A 27,887-nucleotide genomic window follows, 5' to 3' on the forward strand; every position below is an offset into this window, starting at 1 on the left:
ACGGCAAAGGGTTTCTTTTCCTTCTGAGACCATCTCCCGGACTTGAAGCCCTTGGGGAGAGGGAGGGTGTGAGAGAGAGAATGGGAGATATGCCCCTAACTTGAAGTAGAGAGGGTTGAATTTATTTAAATTCTTTAATCATTTAGTTTCCGGTCACATTAGAACAAAGTGAAAGCCTGTATCGCGTCAGGAAGGGTGGACCCATTAGACTCACCAAAATGATATGTAATCCTGAACATACATATTCTCGGCTTGTAGATGGTCTCCTCCCTATACTGTGCATCCCTGTGTCTCTTTCTCTTCTGCTAAGGACACCAGTGCTGTTGGATTAGGGCCCCACCCTTAAGATCTCATTTTACCTCAGTTACCTCCATAAAGGTCCTATCTCCAAATACGTCACATGCAGGGTTCGGACTTCCACATCTGGATTTGGAAGGAACACAGTTCAGTCCATAACAAGTTGAGAAAAAAGTGTCATGTGTTAATGGCCTCATAACTAAAAATGCTTTGTCATGTCCACATCGGCTCCACATTAGCCAGCCCAGTAGATCAGAAAGCTACGGAACCTTGTATCTTTCCTTTATTGAGGTGTTTTGTTTTGTGTGGGGGTGGTGACGGTCTCTGCCTGCTGCTAGCTTAGGTATGTGGGCTTAGCCCTGAGTCTTCCTTATCATCGCTTTTCTTTTTCTTTTCCTTTTTTAATTTAATTTTTGTTACAGATGTTTCTCCTTTTTCACCCCATTGACACCCTCCTCCCCATCCCCCTTGCCCCGTCCCCGGCTTTGTTGTCCATGTCCATTGGTTATGCATACATGCATATAAGTTCTGTGGTTTATCTCTTCCCACCCCCTCACCACCCCCTCTTCTGAGGGATGTCAGTCTGTGCCCTACTTCCGTGTTTCTGGGTCTACACTATTCCTCAGTCTGTTATGTTCATTATATTCCATATATAAGTAAGATCATGTGGTATTTGTCTTTTTCTGCTTGGCTTGTTTCACTTAGGATAATACTTTCCAGGTCCCTCCATGTCGTCTCAAAGGATAAGAGATCTTTCTTTCTTACAGCTGCATAGTACTCCATTGTGTATATGTACCACTGCTTTTTTATCCATTCATCTACTGATGGACACTTGGGCTGTTTCCAGATCTTAGTTATTGTAAATAGTGCTGCTATGAACATGGGGGTATGTATATTCTTTCTGATTGGTGTTTCAGGCTTCTTAGGGTATATTCCTAGAAGTGGGATCACTGGGTCAAATGGAAGCTTTACTGATAAGCTGCCCTCTGCTCTGTTCTCCCAAAATATCCTATCTTTTGAGAAATCGAGGCTTCTAGACATTTCAGGTATGTCTCCAAAATTAAGCTACACAACTTTGAGTGAGCCAGTTGCAGGCTTGGAGACACAGGGCACCTCCCCGGGGACATCCAGTTCCCGCGGGAGTTGAATGCTGTATGTCTCTGGCCTGATTCTCTATCCAAGACAAACCTCACCCTTTTCTGCCAAGGCATATTAAATGGCACATTGACCCAAGTCAATTCAGAAGATGCTTATTATATGGGAGGCTATGAAGCTAAACAAATAACAAGGCAGAAGCAGACACATCGCAGTAGTCCGGGGGCAGCACCAGCGAGAATTCAAAGGAGAGAGTGATTCATTCTGCCTGGGAGGACCAGGGGACACTTCAGGAAAGAGCACTATGGGACCAGAAATAATGAACAGGAATTGGACATGTGGGGAAAGCGTGAGTGTGAGTGTGAGTTCTGGGGAACGGAGTGTGAAGGCGGCAAACCATTCCACTCAGATGAAAAAAAAAAAAATAAGCAAAGTTACGAAGGCACAAAAATAATTGTAACCTTCAGAGGTACGTGAGAAACCTGACCCCTCTAGAGCAGTGGTTCTCAAACTTCAGCGTGCACCAGGGTGACCCGGAGGGCCGTTGAAACCCAGACTGCTGCCTTCCCTACCCCATGAAGTTTCTCATTCAGCAGGTCTGGGGTGGGGCCCAAGAAGTCACATGTCTAGCTCCCAGGTGATGCTGATGCTGTTGATCCAGGGACCACGCTTTGGAGACGATGGAGTCAGAGCAGCGAAGGACGTAGTGACACACAGGGTGGGCTTCCTTCTGTGGATAACAGCCGTCGTCACGGAGCTTTGACGGGCGACCTGTAAGGCTGCGGGACCTCCACGGCCTAGGGGTGGAGGCAAGTCGTGAGGCTGTCCTAGTTGTCCCCCTGAGGAATCATTAGGACCTGCCCTCAAACTTTCTCCTCGGAAGGGACAGGAAAAGAAAGATGCAAGTATCGCTCCAGGAGCAGAATTGATTTCTCTTGCTGAGAAGGTGAACCTTGAAGGAGAAGAGAAGGATGAGGTAAAGATCACTTTATGGTTTCTTTTTAGGAGAAGGACAGATTTGGGAACATTCCAGAGAGAAAACACAGGAAGAGGAGCAGTTGGGGAAATGGCTCTGGTCCTTGAGACGGTCCAGGTGCCAGCGACCCGGCGTGTAGAAACGAGCAATGAGTCATGTAGCCTGGAGCTCGACAGAGAAGGGCTGGAGAGAAAACTCATGAAAAGAAGGTTCAGTGACAACCAGAAGCTGGGGAGCACCTGCTGAGAGGCAAGAAGAGGGAAGGAGAACCTGGAGTGAAGGGTCCTGAGGTTCCCAGGAGAGACTTGGGGTGACGGTGAACAAGGAGAGGCTGCAGAGTTCGGCAGAGGAACCGTTTGGTTACTGGTGACTCGGATACTTCTGTTCATCCTTTCAAAAATATTTCTCAAGCCCTGGCCGGTTTGGCTCAGTGGTTAGAGCATCGGCCTGCGGTCCTGAGAGACCCGGGTTCGGTTCCCGCTAAGGGCATGTACCTTGGTTGCAGTTTGTCCCCGGCCCTGGTTGGTCGTGCGGGTGGCAGCCACTCGATGTGTCCCTTTCTCATCGATGTTTCTCTCTCTCTCTCCCTCCCACTCTATCCAAACAAAATATTGAAAAATGTCCTCGGGTGAGGATAAAAAAAAAAATTAAAAATATTTCTCGAGTGCCAGAATCATGCCCTACATTTTGCTGAAGGCGGAGGGCACGGTGGCACGCAAACCGTCTCTGCCACCAGGAAGCTCGCAGGGTGGCGGCGGGTCAAGCTGTTCTACAAGCACAAACGTCCTGGAATCTGTCATCACAACTGGGAGGGATCAGCGCGGCACCGGCAGAGTCACAGGTGAGAAAATGGCACGCAAACTTGGGCTTGGCAGACGAGCTGGGCAAAACGAGACCGAGAAAAGGACATGGGCAAAGGCCCGCGACAAGTAAGGTGCGCTGTGTCCCGGGAACTGAAGGAAACAGGTCACAGGGACATAGGAGTGGAAAGGCAGTTTGACATGCAGCCGGTGAGTAGGCAGGAACCAAAACCTGCAGGGCTTGTGCTAAAACCCTTGTAAAACCCTCGAGCGCAGGAATGTCTCCGGCGGCGGGAGCTGCTCGCGGCCCGCCGCCTTGCTGCTTTGCACCACCAGCTTGTTTCCAAACAAATCTGAAAACTGGAGTTGATCATTCACCTCCCTCCACAAACTTGGCTTCCAATTGCCTTTGCGTTTCTATAACATCCAAAGGTAGCCTCAAAGGACGGAGGCTTGCCATGATCGAGAATATATATAAAAATATATTTATGTGCCTGAGGCTCAGAAAGCAATTTCCAAAGAGAATTTCTAAAGCTGTTTTGAGCATTATATAGCCTCTTGAGATGATGGATTTTTTCCAAGCACATAACAGAACTCTATACATCCTAATGAAAGTTCACAGCAGAAATATCGCTCTGTGTCCGCTCCCCGCATGCCTAGCACCTCTGGGGTCTGAGGGCACATAAAGCAGGGTAAGGCCTGAGCTTTGGCTCCCATTAAGCTCGCAGTCTCCCTGCGAAATCAATCCTGCCAGACGGAAGAGCTTGGCAGTCCCTCCACCCTTTTATTAATATTTTTCCACCACTGGGTTCACAGGCTCACCTGGAATGGTGAGTATAACACAGCAATAAGTTGCCTGGGAGCCGAACAGACCACGCTTTGAATTCCATCTCTGCCTCTTGGCAGCTGAGTGACCTTGGGCAAATTGCTTAACCTCTCTGAGGCTCAGTGCTCTTTTCTGTGATGATAACAATACCTACTTGATGAGGCGGTTGTGAAGATTAAGTGAGCTAGTATATGAAGCACTTAGTACTTTATCCAGATAAAAGTCGAGTTACCATTTCTATCCTGACAGAGCAAATCGAGGCAAAGGCAAAGGCATCAGATGGAAGCCAGGCACTGGTGGTAGGGGGAGGGCCCACCTGCTCCCTGCCCCCAGCCGGAAGGGGAACGTAGCTCCACACCTTCTAAGCCACCCTTTGCCTTCACTCTGCTCGTGGCTCCGCCAGATGTGGGTGGCTTCTGTTCCCCAGCCATCGCCACCTTCACAGACACTGCTTTTCTGCCCTTTTACAAGGCCACTGTGCGGGCACAGGCTGCCCAAGGTCAGCGAACTGCTAATACAGAATTATACTCTTGCTCCTGTCCTGACAAGCCGCAGACTTTCACTGCTTCACCTCAACCTGGCTGTCCCCTCAGACCTTTTCACACCCCAGGCGTCAGGATTTAAGACCCGCGCCCAGGGCTTCAAGAGCCACCTTTGTTTTCCTGTCCCACCTGCAACTTTGCAAAGTCTGAGTGGGTCATGTTTCAGGAAACCCCCGAGGAGGCAAACTCCAGGTTCTCACTGATACAATTAAAGGGGGTAAAGAAAGTGCCAGGTTGGTTGGGTCACCGCTGCCCAGACGGGTGGGGGGCAGTGCTCACTGCACGAGTGTTTCCACGCAAGTGAGTCACTGGCTCAGACGCTGGCAACCCCGGGCCCTGGAACAACTTGGCAAATGGAAAACTAAAGGAATTGTTCATGATGGATGCTTGGACCCCCAGTGCCATGTTTTAAACACCACCCCCCTCCATGCACCTCCTTTACACCTCGTGAACACACAGACACATTGTTTCACCCGCCAGTTTGCCCAGGAATGTGACCACGAGGCACAGGGGAGCCCATGGGGCTCCAGCCCTCTGAGCTACCTGGGCCCTGGAGAAGGGGGACCTGGGTGAGGGCCATTTTCAAAGAGCTAACACTGTGACTTTCATTCAAACATAAAATAAATACCTATCACAATGTTGATCCAACTCATCAATTAAGGAGGGAAACAGTAAGACATTAAAACTGCTCAAGTGACAATTTGAAAAGTTCGATTTTTATAGGCAATTAATTTTAAAAGTTAAGATAGGATCACGAGGTTAAAATCTAAATTGGTTAATGCTTCACCGGGTCATAAACCATAACCCCACCGGACAGAAATCATTTGCATCTCTACCAAACAAAACTCTATCAGCTGACCCCTGCTCGGACAGACTGTAGACAGCCAGCAGAGCCAACCAGCGGGCGCGCCAAGCGCAGCTCTGAAGGAACACCGGGCACCTCTGCCCACTGCCAAGTTTCAAGTAACTTTCCTCCAGCAGAGATCCAGTTCTCCCTGTTCCTCTCCAGGCCCAGGTCCCGGCTCTGTCCAGACAGTCTGAGACCCTCTCCAGCCCTCCCTCTTCCAGAAACCTAAGTGCAGACTGAGTTAGTAGCTGATTCAACACCTCCCAGGGCTCCATCTCTTCATCCACGGTGCCAGGCCCCCGAGGCCGCCTCCACGGCGCATCATGATGCCTGGGCAGCAGGTGCCAGCAGCTCCACACCACGAGCGGCTCCACTCCCCGGGACCGAGTGGATGCCCCAGCCACCGAGACCTGAGAGGGCATATTTTAGTTGGGTCGTGGGCAGAGAGGAGACACCGCTTAAAACATAAAGCCAGAACTACATAAAATAACCATGTGAACCTCAACAGAGAGAGCACTTAGGATACGTGTATTTCACTTTCTGCTAATTAACGTGTGTTGATTTAATCTCAATTTTAAAATCAAACTTAAGAAAGAGAACCACCACACCGAGCGTCATTGGTCTCGTTTCTCCCTGGGCCGCTGCGGACCGCGCACCCACGCGTGGCGGCGCCGTACACCGCGGTGCACACAGCAGGTGTCGCCCCAGAAAAACATCTTCCCGGACCCGCCTGACCTAGTATGGTTTCCTCCCAATCGTTGTGGACTGAGAATATAAAGGAGTGAGTGTTTTGTTTTCAAAAATCCAAGCATCCAAATATTCTCTCAAGGCCGAAACTGGACAGTTAAAAGCACAGAAACAGAATTTAGTAAGTAAGCGAATTAGATGAATTAGATAGCAAGCACCCGGCAGGTGTGGCTCAGTGGACTGAGTGTCCTCCCATGGACTGAGAGGTCCTGGTTCGATTCCCGCTCAGGGCACATGCCCAGGTTGTGGGCCAGGTCCCCAGTGGGGAGCATGCAGGAGGTGGCCAATCGATGTTCTCTCTCATCGATATTTCTGTCTCTCTCTCCCTTCCTTTCTCTTTAAAAAATCAATTTTAAAAAAAGGATTAGATAGTAGCTCTGTGAAAGGAGCTCACATTCTCCCCTGTTCCCAACACCGAGGCCGAAGGTGGAGCTTGTGACATAGTTGGCATCTGTCTGCAGAACACAGCCCACCGCAGGCCAGTCGTGGGTGGCACAGGCCTGGCTGAAGAGCCTGCTCAGGCAGGGGGGCCCGGGCAGCACGGGACTGTCACAGCTCCTGCTTGACATGCATGTCCCCTTGAGAGGATTTTCAGGAAATGGGAGGTCATCTCTGCCCAGTCAGCGGCCGAGTTTGGGGAGAATAATTTTGTTTCTAGTTGACTGCTCTCCTCCTAAGTCCCTCTCTCCATGAAGCTCCCTGAATGTAAATTCAGGAATTAGTCATTGCAACTTTTTTTTTCTTTGGGCTATTTCTGACCTGTAATTCCTCGTTTATAAAAATGGGAGCTCTGGAATAGATCTCTAAATTCCCTTCAGAGTCTACATTTGATGGTTTTAAGTGAAAATGTGTTCCACCTGGAACCAAGGGGTGTCAGGTCAACTCTTTAACGAAAACAATCCCAGCCTAACTGGGAGGACATCTCGAGGTGGTCATGAAGCGCCCCCGCAGCAGGTGTCCCGGGTAATGAGGCCCTCGCTCACCTGACCTGAACGGAGCCCCGAACAGTGCGGGATGACTGGAGCCCACATTCTGTCCCCACCGGGGCCTGGCATTTCGGTTCCTGGAACTTCTCCACTCTAATCAGAGATATTATTAGAGAATGTTTGAAACTGAGGAATGAGAAACATTCTCCACATGCGTTTTTTAAGTCCATGTGTGAGACCGGGGTTCTTCAGCTCAGAGACACTTGGGTGCTTGTTAAACGTGCAGACTCCGGCTCACAGCCAGACTTTAGACGTGGTTGACTTGCCTTTGCAGTTTCGAGTGATTCTGGTGCAGATTGGTGGTGGGAAAGTACCACACCCAGCGAGACCTGGGTGCAGGAGCCTGTGATCTGCAGGGACCCGGGCTCAGACGGGCCCGGGACCCTTCCTCACCAGCTTCCTGTGACCACATGAGGTGCAGGGGATTCCAGCAGCCTTTTCACAGGTCAACCTCAGGCCAAGAGGCTCAACCATCCTGTCACTCATCTGAGGACACTTAGGACAAGGCCACTTATGTCCACACTTACAGGGTGAGTATTCCCAACCTCTGGTACGAGCAAGACTTTTCTCTCTAGACCAGTGAACACACACGCAGATTATCTTAAGGCCATCGGAATTCTAGAAAAGGACATTCGCTTTCTGGTTGTCTCGTGCTGTCCTGTCGGCTTGCTGACAGACTGGAAATAGCAAGCTTGGTTCCGCACAGAACGATGTTTTCTTCGGGTCCTCTGCAAACGCTCCGTGGCTCGAGTCCCACTTTCTGGAGGTGACAGCAGAAATGCCAGAGCTTTTCCCAAGCCTTCTACCCACCATCACACACAATCCTACAAAACTAAAATTCGTGGAGCATTTGTGCCCAAAGTTGGAGAGTGTGACGAATACAAAGCCATTAGAATCACATTCCCAATAGCAGCCGCCCCCTCTTCCTTACTGCCCAGACTACCAACAACCACAGTGATACGGAAAAGCCCTGCTGGGTGGGAAGAGGCCAGACCTCACCCAGACCTTCACTGTGGGTCAGAGAAACCTGTCCACCCAGAGCAGCAGTCAAGCGGTCCCTCCCAGATCTCAACCCCTAAAAACTCTCCTCGTACTCAGACCTAGCACCTCCCCAGGGCTCACTGACATCACGGGATCTGTCTGAGGCCGAGAGGAGTCGGCTCGCACGGAACTTGCATGAAGTCGTAGGTCCACAGAAGAGCCTGTGAAGAAAACGATGAGGCTCCGGGTTTCTATCTTCATCTGTGCCTTCACCTCCTCTCGGCTGTTGTGGTTCTACTCCAGCCCACACAACGTTAGGAGCTAGGAGAGCGAGAGGGAGAAATCCTTCCCATCGTGGCCCTTCCCAAGCACCAGGAGTACTTCTGGGCAACAGCCAAGAGCATCGTCCAGCACTGCCATTAACTCAAGGAGCAAAGTTCTTGGGCACTAGGCCCAGGCAGCTCTGGAGACTCAAAAAAATCAAGAGTCAACAAAAGAGTAATTATGCTCATATGTCACCCAGACGTCAGCGTCGAGCAAGAGAAACATCTTCCCAAACCGCAAGGCCAAAGTCATGAGCATTTTAGCCTTTGGGGAGAGAGCAAGGAAGGCACACTCCTGGGATGATAAAACAGGGACACTTTTTAGACCAGCCGGTTCTGGCCCCAGGAGCTTTGCTGAGAGCGATACAGGCAACTAACTACTCTGTTGGATGGCAAAGAAGAGGCGACCAGAATTTTTTCATTTAAGCAAAAGTGTAATTGGCAAGGTAATCTTGAACTAGACTGCTGGGCTCCAGAAGCCCTCACTACACATCAGTGAGCCAAATAACTGGGATTCTAGAGTCAGAAGGGACCCTACAGGTGTGAGGACCCAAGGGCATGTGCCCACGGGGAGGAGCACAAACCAGAGGACTGAGCTGGTGGTGAACGGGAGGTGTCGGCCCCATGGGAAGTCACCAGCCCTGCCCAGCCCCACCATTTGCAGCCTGTTATCATGCAATAAATCAGAGCCAGGTTTGTCAGAGCTAATGATTTTTCAACATAAACCTCAAATTCCAATTTTTATGTGAAATTTCCCAATTTTAAGATGTTGGCAACTCAGTCGATGTTATTTAAAATACTGCAAGGGCCAAACATCTGGATATGGGGGAAGGGCAGGTTCAGCCTGTGGGTCTCCAGCTCATAAATTCTAGCATATATCAATTATTTCATAACCAATAATGGTAATAGGTAATATAAATGGGGTGCTTCACATATATCATTACATTTAGTCCTCACAGTTGAGGAAATTAAGTTTATAGAGTACAGGTAGCTTCTCCAAGGTTCATGGCTCTGTACGTGAGCTCCAGGATTCAAATCTAGGTCTGTCTTATGTCAAGCGCTGAACTCTTAGCCATGAAGTGGCACTACAATTCCAGAAACAAATTGTAGTTGTCCTTAAACTCATTCATTCCAAGGGGTGGCACACTGACATTGAAAACTGGGGTTTGAGCTGCTTAGTGTTTATGGAAGGACAAGACCAGGAAAGACGGGTTCACAGAAGAGAAACTACCACCCTGCCAGCGGACCATGGCAAGAACATTCTGTTGAGAATTCCTACTGGCCCCATAGATCGAGTATCCCACCCTGGCTACTTCCAGGCCCGCCAATGGAGCTGCAGCATGGCCATTACCTAGGCGCTCGCTGGAAAGGCAGAGCCCCCAGCCACATACACATTCAATGAATGAGCCTCTTAATGGGATGACCAGGTGGTCCTTACGGGGCTGTGGGGACAGAAACAACATCTGCAACAAAAAGTGTACATATCCTCTGGGCAGAAAGAGATGGTGTAGGCTCATTGATTCTAAAAATTGTCTGCCAGCCCATAAGAGAAAACAGATTCCTGGCTGGGTGGGGGCCTCGTGCTCCTGGACAGCTGTTCTTGGCAGAAACCCTCACAGAATACTGTGGGCATAGAACAGACCAGAACTGGGGTGCTAGTGCGCATCTGCCTGCTCCGACTGCAGCGGGAATATTATGCAGCAGGACACCTGGACCTCCCATCTCCTGTCCTTCGCGCTTCCCACAGACCCTCCTTGCTCCATGACACGAGTTCTTGCCAGAAAATGGGGCACATTCCTATCCTGACTATTCTGCCAATGCTGCTACATTTTCAGCCACCCCTGTGTGCTGGGGTACCCTGGGAAGATAAACATCATGGGAGTGCAGAGGACAAACAGGCCGCAGATCCGTGTGCCTGCTCATGCCAACATTCCTTTGCCTGTTTGCTCAAGATGCGAGGCCTCCCCAGCGATCATGCCTTGCAGGAAAATTCTCACTGTCCCTAAGGCAACCCAAATTCTTTAAGCACATATGTCACCTCCAACCCCTTCTACAGTCCTCACCTGCCTCAGAGACCATAACCACTCAAGGAAAAATAAAGTAAAATTTCCCAACACTCTCCTCCTCCCCACGGACCTGCTTTGTGCACACGTGCAGCTGGAAAGCCACTCCTGGCTCTAAACCACCGAGGCTTTCCATTCCAGTTAAACTGTGATGTTGCCATGGAAACAACCAATGAGGTGTTTCTCTGGCCCAGTCCCAGGCTGAGGACCAGAGGCCCCCACTGCAGACACCCTCATCGGCTGGCATCCCGGGAGCCCTGTGCCACCCCTCACCCGCCCAGGGCAGCGCCCTTGGGGGCTCCCACCGCCCCCCGCATGCATGAGCTTCAGCACACACGTTTGTTTTCTTTTCTCTTCAGCCCAGCCCCTCCCCGCACACAAAAGGCACATTCTTGGGGGGGGGGGGGGAGAAAAGAAAAGAAAAAGAAAAAATGTATTTTTTTCTGCATTCCAGCTGCCTGAGCTAAGCGAAGGAATGAATGGTTTGGGAAAAATCTCACACAGGAATAAATTTACAAGGGACAGCTGAGCGGATAAATTCAGTCCCCGAAGAGGGGCATTACGAGGCCTTTTGGCAGGAGCCCTGCCCCTTGTGCAAAGCTGTCTAAAAAGAAAAACAGAGCAGGAGAGGGGAGCTTTCAAACCTACCCCAAAATAAACCTTTCAGAAATCCTTTTAACTCCCTCTAGCTGTTAGCATTTACAGACAGGAGGGGGCCCATTAACAGAGGCAAATCAATCTTTTCCAGGTGGACGCCTGTGTCCCTGAGCTCGTCTGGGATGCGCTCTTCTCCTTCACTCGGCTGAATGGGTCAGGGTCACCCACGTTCCTGGCTTCACCTGTTGTCCACACTCAATGACAAAAATAGAGTTTGGCCTAGTGAGAATCTGGCAGACAGCTCTTGCTGTCTCCTCAGGGGCCTCCTCAGCTGAAGAGGGGACCAAACGTGACAGGGGCCCACGGGACAGGGCTCAGAGCTGGAGGCGGCGCGCCTGCCGGGATGAGGGCAGAACTGCGGAGGGAAGACGAGGGTTGCGAGTGGGGAGGACGGCAGCCTCTAGTGCTGGAGGATGCTGGGTCCTTCGAGTCCGCGTGCCTGTCTTCCACAAAGACCGAGATGAGACCAGAATCCTTCGGGGGTGTCAAAGCCTTGCCTCTCCCTTGCTCTTCACCGCTTCCTTGACTCGCCATAGTCAGTGACTGGTTGCAAGAATCAGGAAAGTCCCTTTGGTTACTTTGAGGTCTGAAAACTCAGTTAACCCATAACTTCTCCCTTTTCTTTGGAAAAGTCCTAGAACTTTTATAGCTGGCAATGACCTTTTTGTTCCATGTTGCAGCTTTTCCCAGGCTCTGTTGACCCCAGGAGAGCCTGAGACTGTCAACCCAGCCTGCCCAGCTCCTCTGGGAGAGCAAGGCCGTGGACCGTCACCAATCAAGTCCACATTGCATGCCTCAGGCCAGTGCTGCACTCAAGTGACATTGCTCCTCTCCATGACTACTCTGCTTCTGAAGTCACCATCGGTCAGTGAGAATTAAGCCTTTACGGTCCTGCTCTGCGCAACGCACTTGGAGACATAGAAAGAAATATACACAATGATCAATCCACCCACAATGAGCTCAAACTTCTGTTGATTAGACAGTCATTGCCAGTTACTGAGTACTTGCTATGTTCCAGGCCCTAAGCTTTTTACTATTTCATTATGATAAGTACTTTATTTTCCATTTAATACAGTAGTTAAAGGCTCCATGGAATCTGACACACTGGAGCAAGTTGTGGGTCCACCACTTATCAGCTGTGTGTCCTCGGGCATTAATCTGTCAGAGCCTCATTTTACTCATTTGTAAAACAGGTAATAATGTCTACTTTGCAAGAATGTTTTGAGAATCCAATGAAACGGTGTTTGCAAAGCTCTTAACTCAGTAATAAGCACATAGTGCTCAACATGGCATTGACCAAGCTGTGGCATTATTGAGTTTCCGGGTGGGTGAACACTCGGAGGTGTCAGGAGAGTGGTGAGCCCCGCATGGAGGCTCCCACCCCTCCTCACACACCTCTGCACCTCTTCCATCTGGCTGTTCCTGAGTTGTAGCAACACCTCCTTTGCCCTCGATGGAGGAAATCAGCTAGCATCCATGTGGAAACCTTGCAAAGTGCTCAGCCAAAGTAGCAACAATCCATGTTCCTTGCTTAATTTTTGCATGTTAAACATGAAACAGAATATGTCCTACTACGAGGGAGAAATGGCACTGGGAGAGCTTCAGGTGGCCCTGCCCTCGTCACAGGAAGAATGCTTGACCAGTACCTTGCTTTTGCCTATGTCCTTTGAATGATATGCAAATTGGAACTGGGTAGATCTATAGTCCAGGTGACATCTGATTTAACAATTAAACATTTTGTGTTGTCTTAAGAAAAAAAAAAAAGAATATTTTCTTTTTAATATATGAGTATCTGTGCCAAAACACATATATTTTTGCAAAATGAATTAGAAGAAGAGGCCAGACACTGATGAAAATGTTTCCCTAAAGAAGGTGGGTTTGAGAAGTTTTGATGAGAGTGAAATCTTCTGGGTATGTGTTTTTTTCAATGTTTTGTATTTCAATTTAGTGAATATTTTATGTATAAAAACACTATATTAAAGCAAATAGGAAAAGAAAATAAGTCATAAAATTGAACATAAAAATACAAAATAACCCAACCACAGGACACATTAACATGATAAAAGAAATATTAAATGTTACTCAGTAGTTCCTATGTTGCTAGGAATATTGATAACACAATTTGAAACAGTTTTGTGGAAATTATAGGAAAAGGCATGTGTATAGATGTTTAAGACTCTTACTGTAAGAGATACAATCAGAGAATGAAAGAGGTCAAGGAAACAGGAAGAAGTGGTGTTATGTTAGTAATAATTATGAGGGGTCCCCCCAGACTCCCTTTGATGTGACTTTCTGTCTGAAGACAGCATCTCTCTCTCTTTCCAAGCTTCCTAGCCAGCAACCCTCAGAAACAACTGCTGCCTTCACCCCAGCTAGACAGGAGCTTAGGAGAAGGCAAGAGCATGTGCGGCTCCTAGGCTGTTTAGAACCCACAGAATCTTCCTGGAGGGACCATTCTGCTCTGGGTCTGAAATGTCCCTTCCAGGTAGCATTCGTATGGCCCAAGTCTGTCTTCTTCTTTCTTCTACTTGACTCCTTCATGAAGCAAGACATTATAGTGGAATCAGGAAAATGCATGAGTCCCAAATGTGCCTCCTTTGAGAATTGCCACTCTTGAGCTTGTGTCGTTGGAGAAGTCATCTCTGCTCTCTGAGCCTCGATTTACTACTCTGTACAACTGGTATACAATAATGCCCATCAAACGCAATGGTGAAATTCAGAGCTCGTGTGTACGAAATATTCATAGACTCAATAAATGTTGGTATTCTCCTTGCTATTTTTACTGAGGTACAAAAATGCTTCATGAATTGTAAAACTCTGCCTCAATGTCAAATATTATTAGTTGCCCTTCAATTTTATCAGAAATCATACTTGACACTCTGGTGCCGAGCAAAGGAAACATACAGAGCCTGGCCTGGCCTCCGTCCGGCAGCAGGTACAGCACATGGGCAGGGTCCACAGCCTGCAGAAGGAAGCTACCCAGCAGACAGTCAAGGTGACCACATGCCTTGCATTTCAGGGGCACAGGCTGGGGTATGTTCTTCACTGGGATGGAGAGGGAAGGAGTAGCCTTACGCATGTTTCTTCCATGCAATGGTTAGCAGTTAATAGAATCCTCTTGGAGAAGCACAGGCATTGGCGGGCTGCTGGGCAGTAGGTGGATGAGAAGGGTAAAGTGGGGCTGGGACAGCTCTTGGTGTCCTGTGACTGTGCCACAGACAACAGATATGTTTTTAATAAGCAGATATTAATAAGTGGACAGCAACTGCTTTATTAAGCCTAAAATAAAGACATGTTTGAGAGAATTAAGCCCTAACTTGGTGAAGAGGGAATTCACCATTATTTTCATGTCATAAGCTATTACTATTTAAATGTTAGGGCTCCGTTCTGTCAAGGAGATCTTGGCTTTCAGAGGAACTCAAAATCTGACCAAGAGATTAATCTATCTCAAGAGAAAACGATGGCCTTTTTGAAGGGTGTGGGTAATGGGCACAAATATGATGATATCCAGCTAGAAATCTCATTTCCACTTGGGCCAAAGGGAAAGGACATCCTTGGGGAGGTTCTGCATCCAAAACAAACATCATAATCATTAAGACTTATTGTAAGCTTCCAACTGTTTGCCAGGAAGGACACTGTGCAATTTATAAACATCGCCTTGTTTAATTCTGGCAATTCTCTGAAGCCGTTACTATTCATGTTACAGAAGAGAAGAATGATGCTCAGAGAGATTTAGAAATGTGCCCAACATTTGCACAGCTAGCATCTAGTAGAACTGAAATTCTAATCAGGTCTGGCTTCCTGGCTCCAGAGCCAACGCCTCAGGCCAACTGTGGCTGTTCTTATGACATCACTCTCTAGTGTCCATTCTTGTTTTCAGGGTGTGGCAGACACTGCTAATTGTCCTCTGATACCTGTACTCAACTTTTTCCTCAGTAATAGAACCCCACAAAAGTTGGATGGCCATGTGGCCATTGAGAATAAGGACACATTTCCTAGTCTCTTTGTAGCTACATGTGACCATGTGACCATGTGACTAAATATTGGCCATTGGGATATAAGTTGAAGCAACATGTTCAATTTCTGGGAAATGGCCTTAAAAAGAAGACATGTGTCCTTCCCCCTCACTTTCCTCTCTTTCTCTTTCCAGATGTGATGCCCAAAGTTGAAGCCACCATCTTGGACCATGATATGGAAACTGCATTTTGAAGATGGCAGAGGACTGGTATAGAAGAGTCTGTCCGGTCACTTAATTGCAGATCCTCAGTTACAGCCCTGGCCTGTCTCCCTAGCATGAATGTGCAAGACAAATAAACCTTAATCTTGCTTAAACCACTATTAATTTGGGGGTTTTCTGTCACTCAGCTGGAAAGAATTCTACCTTTGCACAAGGATTCCTCTGTCTTTGCCCTCATCGCTCCCTACTTAAAGCCATTGTCTGTCTCTGCATGCTCTTCTTTTCCTCCCATACATATCATCCAAATGGGTTCAAATTATACATGTATCAGAGTAATGATAGATCACCAAAGGGGCAGAAGGACAGCCTGGGACCTCTGGAGAAATAAAGTATGAGCTGGAGCCAAGGATCATGCTCTTAGAGACAATGTTCTTGGGCCTGGCCAACAGAGAGGGCGTGGTTCAAACCCAGCCTTCCTGCTCAGTTAGCCTCCCTGCCCATTTATGAGGCAAAGCATAAGTCTTGCCAACAAATCTTTCCAAGAAAATAAATTTAAGTCATTCTGCTTCTCTGGTTTCTTTGCTGCCATTATTCCCAGGAAGATGTACATGATGTGGCTATCATGAAACATCTGCCTCTAGTCCCACCCAAGAGTACTGGTAGGACCAAACCAGACTGGGTTGGACTTTTTCTTCCTGTGTGTGTTATTCTTGCCTATTTTCCAGAACAAGTCCAAATGAGCATGGCTGCAAAGAGAAAGGATATTTGCCCCTCCAACAGAGGTGTTTTAAAGAGTTTCAGAATAGATCAGAGAAATATAAATTTCCCAAATAATTGACTCTTGCAGTTGGATAAACTATAGAGGTCACCTTGGGGGGGGGGGGGGGAGATGACGATCTTACAGCTGGAGAAAGCAACAAGGTTGCCAAGATTAAATGATTTGTTATTAGAGAATCAGTACCACTAATAATAACAACCAGGGCAACATTTAGTCAGTTCCTTCTGTATGCCAAACACTGAGCTGAGCATTTAATGTAGATTATATCTTGTATTCTTACAACCCAATGAGATAGATACCTACAGAGGCTTGGAGAAGTTAAATAACTTGCCTGATTATACAGGATAATAGGCTGTTGATTTGGGATTCAAATCTTAGTGTAATGGTTGCTTGAGCCCGAACTCTGCTCCTTTTTCAGCATCGTGCTACCAATTTTACTTGTCAAAGCAAGACAATGTCAGTCTCCCTCCTCACAATTGAATCAATATGGATGCCTTGTAGTCTCACAGATTTGTCATCATCAAGCTTATTCATGCACACAGTGCTATCCTTGGGAATGCCCAAAGATCTTGATATAGACCAGAGGTTCTCAACCTTCCTAATGTCATGACCCTCTAATACAGTTCCTCATGTTGTGGTGACCCCCAACCATAAAATTATTCTTGTTACTACTTCATAACTGTAATTTTGCTACTGTTATGAATCTCCATTGGAAATATGTGTTTTCTGATGGTCTTAGGTGACCCCTGTGAAAGAGTAGTTTGACCCCAAAAGGAGTCATGACCCACAGGTTGAGAACCGCTGATATAGATCGTCCCCTCTGTGGGTGTCAAAATCTACATCTGGAGGAAAGTTGGGCTTCACTTCTATCCATAGGCACCAATCTCATAACCACTTTCAACGTTCAGTCAAAAGCTCAGTATCAGGATTTCACCCCTTACTGGTTCATCCAGTCCGTCAAGAAGCATTTGTTGAATCAAATAAAACTACTCAGCATTAAAGATAAATGGTTGAACAAAAGAGACATGCTGTCTGACTTTAAAGGGCATTTCAGTGGGAGAGATAGACAATAAACAAATAATTTTCTCAATATTTGGTGTCAATTGTGATAAGTGCTACAAAAGAAAAGTCCGTATCACCACACAAGTATGTAAAAGAGGCACAGCTGGCAATGGAGTGCGATGTGAGAAGACTCTGAGATGGATAGAAACCTTATAAATTCAAGAACCTAGAAGGAAGCCAGAGTGCTGAAGATATGACTTGGATTGAGATTACTCAAGACCTAACAGACCATGTTAAGAATATTGGGCTTGATCCTAGGAGTAATGATGAACCACTGAAGATTTTACACAGGCAAATGACAGAGTCTGATCACCTCAGCTGCTGAGTGCAGGAGACATCAGATGAAGGTGGGGTGGCCTCTCAGAGGCCGTCACAGGTGTCCAGTGAGGGACCGTGAGTATGGACAAAGGAGGAGCAGAGGACAGAGAGATGTGGCTAGAACTCAGGTTGTAGGTAGAATTGGCAGGAGCTGCATGGTCGAGTAGAGAGGAGCAGTCTCATTTAGAGACATAAGTTCGGGAGATGGTTTTTGAAGCCATGGGGGAGAGATCTCCCAGAGAGAAGCAGAGTGAGAAGAAGAGGTTGTCTAGGATCAAAACCTGAGGACTTCTAAAATTAAAGGTTGGGCAGAAGGAAAAGCTTCATCAAAAGAAACTGAGAAAACAAATGTCCAGAGAAGCAGTAAGCCACCCAGAGAAGCCACCCAGGAGTATGTGGTGTCTCAGAGGCAACAGAGCTTTCCAAGGAGGGATGGAGTGAAACCCCATGGTGGACAGGATGGAAAAGGAGTGGTACAGAACTTCCAGGTCGTGAGTAGGTGGAAGTGCTGGCAGGGGCCCTCTGCGTGGCTTTCATTTCATTTTGCTGATTCCTGAGTTGTATCCTTTATAAAAAACCAGTAATCCAGGCACTGATCTAGAGACTTCTATCTAAAGCAGAAGTTCAAAGGACACTATGTCAGCCTCATCTAGGATGCCTGACAGTCTATCAGTCAGCAACCCTTCTAAAATGTTATTTAGAAGGTGATTGAGGAGGATGTATCAGAAGTGGGAGAAGACATTTTTTCTACAAAGGTTAACCATCCAGTTAACTCTTGTCCCAGAGCCAAATAGCCAAAGGGGCTGATTCAACCAGCTGAGGATGATGGTAATTATACCTGTATGAATATTAGGTGAAGGGGGCCAAATATATGGTGACAGAATATTTGACTTTGGGTGGTGGGCACACAGTGCAATATACAGATCATGTAACATTGACATATATACTTGAAACCTATATACATGTATTAACCAATGCCACCCCGATAAATTTAATTAAAAAAGAAACAGAAGATAATATATTTAATGGCACTTAAAATTTTTCACGATTCAGGAAAAATCAAACCATTGCACGCTAAGAGTTTACAGTTAAAGATTTTTAAGTATTGCTATCAACTGAAGAATTTGAAAGAGACTTAACTGAGAAATTGTTGTATAAGAATTTATAATTTTAAGTATTATTTCCTGAACACAACTTTATTACTTGAGACAATTTCCAGCTCAAGGACATATATAATAGCACTAATAAGAATATTTTTAATCTGGTTAACATTACCTGAGAATGTGCTATAAAATTTAGAATGTTATTTTTCTAATGTATATTGTGTGTATCTTACTGAATGAGAGCTTTGCTTAAATATCATTCTTGAGTTTTATATTTCTGCTTCATGATCAAAGACTATGTCAGTATTTTAATGTGGTTACATTTAGCGAAAGTCAAGGGGGAAAGCTCATGAAAATTAACCTCTTTAAAATTTTAATAATTTCTAGGCATTCTAGATTTCCTGAAGATAAAACAATCTATGTGAAACTGTGACTAAACTTGCTATTTGTTACTGTCCTCTTTCTAATTCTTGTGATAGTATCAGTCACTGGGACTTTGAATAATTAAATACGCTTTATCATTTGAATAAAAATTTATATTAAAACATTCCAAAAAATGATGTCCATTAAGTAGAGCACATATTATTGACTTTAGCAAAAGCTCTTTCAATAAAGTAGTGAGGGTGGAAGCCAAATTGGAGTGAAACGCAGAGCGAATTTTAGTTAAGAGTGTAGAGATAACCATTTCTACAGACCCTGTTTCATTTCAGATTTGTCCTGAGTTCGCTCAGGCTCACAGTCCATTCAGGGTCACCTTCATCTCACTTCAGTTCCATAGGAAGGAAGAGTAAGGTTTGAACCAAAAATCCCTGGCTCTAGAGTAGCCCCCTACAGATATTGATTGAAGTAACTAAGTCTAAGCTTACATGAGTTGGGTTAATATTTTTTAAACCTTGTAATATTGTTATCTATAAATGCTATATGTAGGCTTGGGGACTGACAATTTTCTAGCATGCCAGATGTTGACCACAGGCAGAACAATAGCCATCATTTGATGCCAAGAGCAAGGAGGTGAGGGAAAAGTCAAGGGGTGACTGGTGGGAGCAAAGATGGTGACCTAAAGGACCGAAGGCCGAAAGTGCTGAAGTAGGACTAAAACTAAGACTTGAGATTGAGAACTGATGACACTAGACCAGATAGAAGCACCCAAGGTGAGCTGGCTGTGCACCCCAGGACTGTGCACAACTCACACAGATGCCAGATGATTAGAATGAGAGATTTCCTGCTGGCTCCAAGGTCTGGGCTATTGACCACATGCGTACAGCCTCAGATTCTCCCACCTGTCCTGTGAAGTATCACTACTCTCATCTCACATAAGAGAAGTGTTGGGTCACACAGCCAGTGAGAAGTAGACTCAGGACTCAGCTCGCAGGAACCTGACTCTATGTGAGCCCAGCCAACCTCATTCTCCTCGTGGTGATCAATTGCCACTCACAGGTGAGACTTCATCTCTCCAGACCTTGTATTCTGGTCTCTTATCATTTCACCTTCCATGGTTGGGGGACTGGGGGACAAAGCAACTCTCATGGGGCCAATCACTGCATTATTCCTTCTGCCCTATTCCTGCTTCGTATCTAGCAATCTGGCAGAAAATTCTTCAGCCTAGCTGTCCTACAGAAAAGCCACTCCCATTACCTTAAAATCAGCCCGGTATGGGAACGGAGCTCCTCAAGCGCCTTCATAAGCAAACCAGGTCCACCAACTGCCACAGACATCAGTTAGTTCCTCAGCACCCCTTTCCCACTTGGTGTGACTAAGAGCAGCATATTGTCCTCTGGGTGTTGAACTTTCCTACCTGGTCCAGTTTGTGCAATGGAGAAGGACCAGGAAGTGGGGCAGGCATCCATCACACAGTGTTGCACAACATCTCTAACTTGAGTAACTTTTGTCCTCATTCCAGTCCAGACACACAGGATGGCTGATGGTCTCTGATGAACAAACAACTCCCCTGACTCAGTGCAGGAACAGGAAGTCAGGTCAAAGTGTATGTGTGTGCGTGTGAATTTGTACATTGCTGTGTGTGTGTGTATGTGGATCTTTGTGTGCATCTTCTGAGAGAGGGCTTAGAGATGCTCCCACCCTGATCACTTAATCCTCTTATCTGACCCTTTCAGGCACATGCTGGAGCTCCAGAGGGTGGTTAAACAGGATGCAAATAAGATCATTCCCCTGAGTGTCAGGCACATGAAGCGTGATTTTGGGGACCAATCCAGTTTGTTTGTGTCTTTACTGCAGCTAAAGCCTTCCGTTCCCACATATCCGAGGGATGAGGTTCTCTAGCCCTGTGGGGCTGCTGGAGCTATTTTCCCAGTTGCTAGGCAGTGTCAGCCTTGCTTCGCGCCTGATGAGCTCATGCCTGTGCCGGGCAGTGAGTGCGGGTGATCTGCGTTAGCTGTAGAACAACCAGGAAGAGGAGAAGGGTGAGTGTGTGACAAGAGCAGTGACAAAGTGATGAAGGATGACTCTGTGAGAGACCTCGAGCCACGAGGAGCAGGAAAAACTGTAGGTGCCAGGCATTGGGCTAGGCACTTTGGCACACAGGAGTGCATTGAAATGGAAACGACAAATGGATCAGAGGTGATGCATTTGCCTCACACAGTGTCTGCACATGGTACGAGCTGAGAAATTATCATCAGAGCTGAGCAAGTATCTAATCCAACTCTCTCGTCTACTATGCGAAATAACCATGTGGAGACAGTCCCCTAGAAACACCCGCAGTCTATCCCTCATTCGCATCTGATACATTTGAAAAGGCCCACACAGAAAAGCTGCCAACAGAGGAGGTGGGCGTGTTCCAAGCCCACCCTCCCCATGGCCGAAGACCCAGACAACCACTGGGGACCAAGACAAGGAAGTGGGATCATGGAAAAGATGTTCCAGAGCCCCTCCTCCCACCACTACCCTTCCCCTAGCCCGGACACCGACACCTCGGGCCTGGCCTCAGCAGGACCTGGCCATCCCTGCCTCCTTTCTCTGCTGTTTCTCTCCCAGGCCTGGTGAAACAGCCGCAGCGGTCCCTCTTCCTGGCATATTGTCCTTCCCAAGAGTCTGCCCTGTTCTCTCCCAGCGACCACCAGGATCAGCTCTCTTAGCAGCTTTCGTATGTAGCAGAGAGCAGTCTTTGTTTAAAGTACATATTCATGTGTATGTTTATTCATGGTCATATATAGATCAATCTGAAACATGTCTGCAAAGAGCATCTCCCCCTACTAGTCCAGACGATCCACGGTAGACGTGTTCTCCCCGCAAGTGAAGCAAGTGCAAGGGATTTTGCAATTCAAAGCAGGTACACTGCTTTGCCACCTGAACTGTTTTCTTTTGGGAGGCAGAGCAAAGGATGACAAGAAGGCGGGAAGTTTAAGGAGGACTGGCGAGGGATAGAGATAGGCAGAAGCACACAGAAACCCCGGAAAAGGCAAGGAGAGAGAAGAGGGTGAAGACAGAAACGAAGATTCCAGAATGGTAGCTAGCTGCCTCGCTTCCAAGTCCACCACCCTGCACCAGCCGTCTTTCTCTTACTCGATGTCCTCTCGGCGGGTTCCTCTTGTAGCACAACCCAGAGAAAGGGAATTCTATCTGTTTTTGTGGAGGCTTCAGACTAAGGTACAGGGCTGTATAAGGAGGTGTGGAGCAAGGATGGCAACTGATCTGTGTACTTGGGCAAGTTCAGGCAGTATGGTCTCCTCCTGGATGTGATGTACGTCTGACGGAAAACCCAGCCCCAGCGGTGTCCAGATGGACTGAAGAGGGCAGATGGGCATTGGAATTGGGAGACAGTCTGAGAGACCCATTCTTTTCCGTTGTTGTCTGAGTCTCCTCTGTTGGCAATTGACAGAGGATGGGGCTCCACACAGGAATAACAGGCAGCCTTGGTGGGCCCTGACTAACCAGAACTGAATACAAAGAGCCTGATGGGTTGATTGAGAGTCAGAGATTGGCAGCTGGGACCTGCAGCCCTCTCAAGACTTCAGTGGTGAAGCATCCGTTGTATCCTTCCCAACTCACCTTCCACACCATGACTTACAGCGCAGGCAGACCTACCGCAGAGGCGACCGTCAATGTGGCCAGTACCTGGGAGGCCATTTCTGTGAAAACACACTGGCTTCCAAGGTAAGTGCACACGGAGGCAGCTGTCCTGGTGACCATGAAGTGGAAGATGGGGATGACCAGAGCCTTCATTGACCTTGCTAGCTTTCCCAAGGCACTGAGAATCCCACCATTCCTTGAATCCCGACAGGTGACATTGCAGGTGATCCACTTATATTCCCCATTGGCCAGCTGCATCTATCTTCATTTCCTCCAGAGGGCAACCAGCTCTGGGTTCCCAGGAGGCTTCACCACTTTGGAGAGAGAGATTTCAATGCCTTCCAGGAGCTCCTGAAGGTAGACCGGAATCCCTTTCTCTCAGCTGCTGGTGCAGACCCTGGATCAGGTGGACGGAAGCCAGGCTGGAGCAATCACCTCCCCGTGCTTCTTCCCTATGTGGCCTGGCTCCAGCTCTCCAGTGGAGCCCAAAGGGCCCACAGTTCCCTCACCAGCAAGCAAGAAACATGCCACTCTGGCCGACTTTAGTACAGCAGGCTTCACTGCAGCGTGTTTTACATTACATCCTGAGGACTCATTTATGTTACAGCTGAAACTTCGTGCCTTTTGATCCCCTTCATCCCATTCCCCCTCCCCCTAACTCCCACCTCAGGTAACCACAAATCTGACCTCTTTTTCTATGAGTTTGGCTTTTGTTGTTTGTTGTTGTTTTAGATTTCATATATAAGTGATATCATACAGAATTTATCTTTTTGTCTGACTTACTTCACCTAGCATAATGCCCTCAAGGTCCATCCATGTTGTCCCAAAAGATAGGATTTCCTCATTTTTGTGGATGTGTGTGTGTGTGTGTTGGGGGAGGGGGGGCGGCGGGTAATAGCACACCTTCTTCATCCATTCATCCATCAACAAACACTTAGGTTGTTTCCCAGTCTTGGCTATTGTAAAAAATGCTGCTATGAACATGGGGGTGGAGACACCTCTTTGAAACAGAGTTTCAGTTATCTGTGGATATATTTCCAAGAGTGGAAATGCTGGATCATACGGTATTTTTAATTTTTTGAGGAATTTTCTTACTGTTTTTCATAGTGGCTTTGCCAATTTACAATCTGACCAACGGTGTGTAACAGTTCACTGTTCTCTACAGCATTTATCTCTTGTCGTTTTGATGATGGTCATTTTAAGGCATGAGGTGATCTCTCACTGTGGTTTTGATTTGAATTTTCCTAATGATTAGTGATGTAGAGCATCCATCTTTTCATATACTTGTTGGGCATTTATATATCTCCTTTGGAAACATGTCTATTCAAGTCCTTTGCCCATTTTTAAAGTTGGGTTATTTGTTTGTTTGCTACTGAGTTGTATGAGTTACCTGTATACTTTGGATATTATCCTCTTATGAGATAGATGATTTGCAAATATTTTTTCCCACAAGACCCAACGTTGAGCCTTTGACAAGTGTTCTTCAGTCTCTGCCCATTTGCAGTCATTATATCTATGAAGAATTACTTCTACTTCTCCAAGAAGCCATCCTTCTCTGTTCTCTCCCAGGCTGATCTCTTTTTCTTTTTCTCATCTGTATTCCCTGGGAATTTTTTTAATTATAAAATCAACATAACAAAATTTATCATTTTAACCATTTTTAACTGACAATTCAATGGCATTAAATACATTCACATTGTTATGCGACGATTATCACGATCCATTCCAGAATCCTTTCATCTCCCTAAAACTGAACCCCCATACCCATTAAACAATAACTTACCATTCTCCCTCTTCTCTGCTCCTGGCAACGACAATTTTTCTCTATAAAGTTGACAACTCTGGGTACCTCATATAGGTGGAAGCATACAATATTTTTCCTTTTATGTCTGACTTAGCATGCTATCTTTAAAGTTCATGCATGTTGTATTATGTTTCAGAATTGTATTCCTTTTTAAGGCTAAGTAATATACCATTGTATTTTGTTTATCCACTTATCTGGGTATTTGGGTTGCTCCCACCTTTGGGCTGTTGTAAATAATACTGCTTTAAACACTGATGTACAAGTATCTGTTTGAGCTCTTGCTTTCGGTTCTTTTTGGTATGTACCCAGGAGTCGAATTGCTGAAGCACCAGGTAATTCGATGGTTTATTTTTTAAGAAACTACCATACTGTTTTCCATAGTGGCTCAACCATTTTACATTCTCACCAGCAGTGCACAAGGGTCCCAATTTCTCCACTACCTTGCTATACTTGTTATAGTCTAGTTTTTGTTTGTTTTTATACTAGCTAGTCTACTGGATGTGAAGTAGTATGTCGTGGATTTAATTTGCATTCCCCTAGTGGGTAGTGATGCTGAGCATCTTTTCATGTGCTTTTTGGCTATCTATATACTTTCTTTGAAAAATGTCTGTTTAAGTCCTTTCACCATTTTTAATCGGGTTATATTTTTATTGTTGCTGAGTTGTGGGAATTCTTTTTATATTCTAGATATTAATCTCTTATCAGATATATAATTTGCAAATGTTTTCTCCCATTCCATGGCTTCCTTTTGCTATGTTAATAGTGTCCTTTGATGTATAAAAGTTTTAAATTTTTATGAAGTCCAATTTATTATTTTTCTGTTGTTGTCTGTGCATTTTCCATGTAATATCTAAAACATCACTGCCAAACCCAGTTATAAAGCTTTTTAACTAAATTTTTTTTCTAAGAGTTTATAGCTTTAACTCTTACATTTAGATTTTTATCCATTTTGAGTTCATATATGTATATGGCATAAGGCAAAGGCCCAATTTCATTCTTTTGCATGTGGCTATCCAGTTTTTCCAACATCATTTGTTGAAAAAAACTGTTCTTTCCTCATTGAATGATCCTGGAATTCCTGTTTAAAATCATTTAATCATATATACAAGGGTTTATTTGGGGGCTCTCTATTTAATTCTCTATGTCTATCTTTATGCCCATACTGTTGTTTTTAAATCATTTTTTAAATTTTTCTATTACAGTTGACATACAGTATCATATTAGTTTCAGGTGTACACCCCAGTGATTAGACATTATATACTTAACCAAGTGATCATCCTGATAAATCTTGTAACCTATCTGACACCATACATAGTTATAAAAATATTATTGACTATATTCCTTATGTTGTACTTTATACCCCCATGACTGTTCTGTAACTACCAATTTGTAATTCTTAATCCCTTCACCTTTTTCATCCATCCCCCCAACCTCCCCAACCCCCAATCTGGCAACCATCAAAATTTTCTCTGTATTTATAAGTCTCTTTCTGTTCTGCTGGTTCATTTATGTTTTTTTATATTCAATCTTGATAAATATGTAATTATTGCCATTTTATTGTTCTTTTTTTCTTCTTCTTCTTCTTCTTTTTTTTTTTTTTTTTTATCCTCACTCGAGGACACTTTTCCATTTTTTGTTCAGACAGAGCGGGAGGGAGAGAGAGGAAAAGAGAGAGAGAAACATCGATGTGAAGGGACACATCGAGTGGCTGCCACCCGCACGACCAACCAGGGCCGGGGACAAACTGCAACCGAGGTACGTGCCCTTAGCGGGAACCGAACCCGGGTCTCTCTGTACCGCAGGCCGATGCTCCAACCGCTGAGCCAAACCGGCCAGGGCTTTTTCTTCTTCTTAAAGGAGATCCTTTAACATTTCATGTAATTCTGGTTTGGTGGTGATGAACTCCTTTAGCTTTTTCTTGTTTGAAAAGCTCTTTATATGTCCTTCAATTCTAAATGACAGCTTTGCTGGGTAGAGTAGTCTTGGTTGTAGATCCTTGCTTCTTATCACTTTGAATATTTCTTGCCAATGCCTTCTGGCCAGCAAAGTTTTTATTGAGAAATCAGCTGACAGTCTTATGGAAGCTCCATTGTAGGTAACTAATTGCCTTTTTCTTGCTGCTTTTAAGATTCTCTCTTTGTCTTTAACCTTTGGCTTTTTAATTATGATGTGTCTTGGCATGGGCCTCTTTGGATTGATCTTGTTCAGGACTCTGGACTTATATGTCTATTCCCTTCATTAGGTTAGAGACGTTTCCTGTCATTATTTTTTCAGTGAAGTCTTCGATTTCTTGCTTTCTCATTTCCCCTCTCGGCACCCCTATGGTGTGAATGTTGGTGTGCTTGAAGTTATACCAGAGGCTCTTTACACTATCCTCATATTTTTTTTATTCTTTTTTTTTATTATTGTTGTTCTAATTTGGGTGTATGTGTTTTTTACTTCATTATATTTCAAACTGCTGATTTTATTCTCAGCTTCATCCACTCTACTGTTGATTCCCTATAAATTATTCTTTATTTCAGTTAGTGTTCCCTTAATTTCTGACTGGTTCTTTTTTATGGTATCATGTCCTTTTTATGCTGTTAAAATTCTCACTAAGTTCATCTTCTCTTCTCCCAAGTTCATTGAGCATCCTTATAACCAGTGTTTTAAACTCTGTATCTTATATATTGCTTATCTCCACTTTGTTTAGTTCTTTTTTGAGAGTTTTGTTCTGTTCTTTCATTTTGGGACATGTTTCTTAGTTTCCTCATTTTGGCAGCCTCCCTGTGTTTATTTCTTTGTATTAGTTAGAGCTGCCATGTCTCCCAGGCTTGGTAGAGTGGCCTAATATAATGGGTGTCCAGTAGGGTCCAGTGGCACAGCCTCCCCAATCACCTGAGCTGGGATCTCCAGGGATGCCCCCTTGTATGGGTTATGTACACCCTACTACTGTAGTCGACCCTCGAATGCTTTTGGAACATCAATGGGAGGGATTTACCCTAAAGACAATTGACTGCAAAGAATGGCTGTGAAAACCATTGTGGAGACCAACTGCTTAGGAACCCAGCCAGTGAAGCAGGGCTTACTTCAGCAGGGCTTTGGGGCCCACTGAGTCTTCCCCTTGAGTGTGTCAATTGTGGAGGTGGTTGGGTGATGCTTCAACATGGTCTGAAGCTGTCCACTGGGTGTGCTGGCTCTGGGGCCTCCTGGGAGGTTCAGGCCAAGGTCAGCTACTGCCTGTGTTTGCCTAGGGTCACCCAGCATGAGCTACAAAGAGATTTGCAGATGTCTGCTACTTGTGCTGGGCCTGGAGGTGCCCAGGAGAGGCCAAGCTATGAACCAAGCCTGGCTGCCACTAGTGCTTGGCCTGCACCACTCTGTGAGAGGTACAGGGCTCGCTGAGGCCAGATGCTGCTTGTTTGAGAGATTTTAGGAAAGTCTAAAGCATGAGCCAAGACAGGCCATTTGTATGGAAAAGCCACTGGAAACAACTTGGG

The 27,887-nt window shown here is 45.9% G+C and overlaps 1 pseudogene; it reads right to left on the bottom strand.

Moving 5' to 3' along the window:
- Nucleotides 1-3,414: 3,414 nt before the first annotated feature.
- The window catches only part of LOC118640321, a 47,988-nt pseudogene continuing 23,515 nt past the window's right edge, over nucleotides 3,415-27,887 (bottom strand).

The sequence above is a fragment of the Molossus molossus genome, unplaced genomic scaffold (assembly GCF_014108415.1).
Source record: "Molossus molossus isolate mMolMol1 unplaced genomic scaffold, mMolMol1.p scaffold_m16_p_22, whole genome shotgun sequence".
NCBI classification, from domain to species: Eukaryota; Metazoa; Chordata; class Mammalia; order Chiroptera; family Molossidae; genus Molossus; species Molossus molossus.